Source organism: Centruroides sculpturatus, unplaced genomic scaffold, assembly GCF_000671375.1.
Source record: "Centruroides sculpturatus isolate CEXI.00-Female unplaced genomic scaffold, Cexi_2.0 scaffold277, whole genome shotgun sequence".
Taxonomy (NCBI): domain Eukaryota; kingdom Metazoa; phylum Arthropoda; class Arachnida; order Scorpiones; family Buthidae; genus Centruroides; species Centruroides sculpturatus.
In genome coordinates, this window is record NW_019392628.1 from 696,457 (window position 1) to 700,434 (window position 3,978).

Below are 3,978 nucleotides of genomic sequence, written 5' to 3' on the forward strand. Positions count from 1 at the left end.
TGCAGTTTCAACTGCTTTTTATTTTATAAAATCCGTCTTCTTGCGCCACTAGAGGGCCTTTTAAACAGTAGGTAGTCTGTTAGCGTTGGTCAGTAGTAGTCCAAATTCAATATGAATGTTTGTTTCTTGAAAATTTGATCACGATTTAAATACAGTATTTACTTTTAATATTGCCGATATGTCATCGAAAAGAAAACGTGTTGTATTATCATTAAAAGACAAATTAAAGTGTTTGTTTCGATTATCCGGATTTTTTCTTATCCGGACTACCTTCATCCCCAATTAGTCCGGATAATCGAGGTTCTACTGTATTTGCTTTTTTGGTTATTGTCTGGAATTGCAGTTCAGTTGCAAAACAAGTTTGTTTACTTCTTTGAATGATAGAACATGTTATTTCTATAATTAAAGTAATACAGCAAAGTTAATGTATATAAAATTTGATAAATTTCATTGAGGAAAGATTGTTTAAATGATGATTCTTTTAATCTGATTACTTTAAAAGCTTAAGTAAATGGATATTGATAAAAACAATTATGGCAATGAATAACTTGCATTTATTGCAATACAAATTTATTCATATTTACATACAGAAGCATTATGATATTTTTATTATAAAATGGCAATTTATTAAAGATTAATACCTTATTTCTGAAAAATAAGTCAATAAACATAAAAGAACCTGTATGAAAATTTTTATATATTTTAATTTATATATAACATTTGTAAAATAGCTTATGCAAAACTATGTTTTAAAATCTTCAATTATTATCAAAATGTTCCATCATTCCTGTTCAATAATTGAATTTGAATTTTAAATAATGGGAATAAAAGAATTACAGTCATTTCATCTATTGATAACAGCTAATAATATTTAATATGAAATTGAATTTGAAATTTTAAACCGAAAAATTTTAATTTTTAGAAATATATTCTAACTGGTTAAGCCAAATTAGCTCAGTTGCTAGAGTGTTATTGAGTTTATTCCTCAAACATTAGTGGTTTGAGCTATTATTTGACCATTTTCATTTTTAATTATTCGGTTTGAAAAAGTAAATAATCATAATATTTGAAACACTATTATTATTATTAAGTCCACTGTTTAAAAATTCAAATTTAATACATTTATGAAAACATAAAAAGTTAGATAATTTTTAAGAGTCAGTTTTCAATAAAGATATATAAAAAGTTCAATTACAGAATTTAAGAATATTGTGAGAAATATAAGAATGTTTCAGAATTTATACCCTGAAAATTTTTGAATTTTATATGTTCTGAGAAAAGCTTTTATTAGAATTCATCTAATAACATACCTAAAAGCAAATATTCATTTTTAGAAAATCTGCTCAGACGGCAATTATTGTATAGATAAGTTAATAAGATCTAAAATTATTTTAATTTCAAAATACAAAATTAAATTATAATAATAAATTCTTTTTATTTAGAAGTTTTAAAATATATTAATAACTGAACTTTCCAGAAACAATATTTTTTTATCATAAAATATCAAAAATTGATGTTTGGAGGCATTTCTAATGTCCATTTATAGATGACCTCCAAATAGGACATCATATTTACAACAAAAAAATTAGATAGAAGGGTTCAAATGGTCAACAAACTTGAATTACAGAAGATTCCAAAGTTCAAACATTAAACACAACATTACAAAGGTTTTAAAGTCACAATTATAGAACAAAACTAAAAACAAAAAAAAAACAATTCAAATTGATTCAAATAAATATTGAAATAGCTAAATTGAAATAGCATCAAGGTTAATGTTATCAGTTTACTCATTTAGCTTAAAAAGCTAAAATTTTATACCTCATTGTCTGTTGATACAAAAGATATTTTCATTGATGATTACAAGGTAATGGAATTTTAAAAAGTACATTATCGTTTCTTAATACTTACTATGCAACCATGGCATATTTGCTTGAGATGCATTATAGATTAAGAAATGCTTTAATTTTGCTGTTGGTTACTGTTCCCATAGTAATCTTAAAAACTTGTGATGAAAACACAGTAGTATATTTTATTGATATTACAATATGTTTAATTTGCTGTTACTCTTTCTATGAATTTACTGATAGAGATAGTGCTAATTAGTCAAAATTTTCATGCAGATCTACATGGTATGAAACAGATTTTTTTTTAGGTTTGTTTTCTTCTTACAGTATGATTCTTATGTATTAAACCTAAAAAGCAGCATTTATAAGTATTTACTTTTTCATTGACAAGAGGAAAAGCTACTTGACTATGTATGTGTAAAGTTGAAATGTAACTTGTTTTCTTAATGTAGAGGACGTGGTTGCTGTATCATCAAATGCAGTGTGTAGCATCTGTGTAATCCAAAATGAGTTGGTAGACGAACGGACAGCAATTGGTTAGAAAACGTACGTTTTATTTAAAAAATTCCTAATTCATATGCATTTCGGGTTGGCTTAAATTCCCAACCCCTCTTCAGTGTTGTTAAGATTACACAAAAAAATATAATTTAAGGTTAGTTTTACAGTATTGGTTAGTAGGAACATAACTAAAAACGCAAGGTGATGATAACATAAAATTGCTTACTTGACATATAATGGTACAGCATAGATGTATTTTACAAAATTTTTTGATTACATAGTAGTATGGCATAGCCTATGATATGAAAAAAGTGGTATAAGGGGGAGGCTGTTTAACATATCATTTTTATGACGAACTGTATAACATAGAATATTAATTTAAAAAATATCAATGCACACTTACATTTTAGTTAGAATGTATTATTTCCGAATACAAAAAGGAACATAGTACAAAACATTTTTAACAACTGGTCTTATCCGTTGTTCGCTTAGTAACAGAATACCGACAAGTAATGTTATATAAACAGTTACCCACATNCATAGGCTATGCCATACTACTATGTAATCAAAAAATTTTGTAAAATACATCTATGCTGTACCATTATATGTCAAGTAAGCAATTTTATGTTATCATCACCTCGCGTTTTTAGTTATGTTCCTACTAACCAATACCGTAAAACTAACCTTAAATTATATTTTTTTGTGTAATCTTAACAGCACTGAAGAGGGGTTGGGAATTTAAGCCAACTCGAAATGCATATGAATTAGGAATTTTTTAAATAAAACGTACGTTTTCTAACCAATTGCTGTCCGTTCGTCTACCAACTCGTTTTGGATTACACAGACGCTACACACTGCATGTAACTTGTTTTGTTTATTTTTGTCATGTTTTGTATGGTTCAAAAAATTTTATACATCTAAAAGTAAACAAAAAATAGTAAATACACTGAAAAATTTCAGTATATATCTAGCATTGTTTATTAAAAATCTAACAATCAGTTGTAATTATTATAAATCACAATATATTCTAATAGCATGATAGTTTTACTAATCAAATGAACTGCCTGATTCTTATTGCCTGCATTAAGGCTAATTAAGTAATAAGATATTAAACAATTTGGCTAGAGGTATGAAGTTAAGCTGCCATCTTGTGTTATAATTAATAACTAGAAATAAATTAAAATTTAAAATATTCTATAAGAATCAGACTGTTTGTTTGATTGGTAATATAATTATGTTGCAATACTACTTCAATATATGTATTTATAAAAACAATTCTTTATAGGAAGGATCACCTAGGAAAAGAAGACGAACTGCTGAAGATTTTTTTACATTTTGCAAATACATTTTAGAATATGAAAATTATGAAGCTACAAAAGAAGAGGTAATTTTTATTCATTGTTTTAATTTTATTTAAAATATAAAAATAATAAAGCAGATTAGCATCATAAAAGATTGTTTTCAAATTTTATATTTGTTGTTTTATACATCTTGAAGATAATTGAACATCTTATCTAAGTATATAGTATGTCTAGAATTGATTTTAATTTTATCAAATTATAAATTAACTTCTTTCTAATGTAAAAGTTTCTTAGTTTAAAACTTATTTTACATAAAACCTCCTTTTTTAGTAATT

The 3,978-nt window shown here is 25.5% G+C and overlaps 1 long non-coding RNA gene across 1 annotated transcript in view; it reads left to right on the forward strand.

Annotated features, from left to right (window-relative positions):
* Positions 1-3,741, forward strand: part of LOC111617809 — a 26,050-nt gene extending 22,309 nt beyond the window's left edge. Inside the window, exon 3 of the long non-coding RNA XR_002755489.1 lies at positions 3,628-3,741. This is a non-coding gene — a long non-coding RNA (uncharacterized LOC111617809). The remainder of the gene's footprint in view (positions 1-3,627) is intronic.
* Positions 3,742-3,978: the final 237 nt, after the last annotated feature.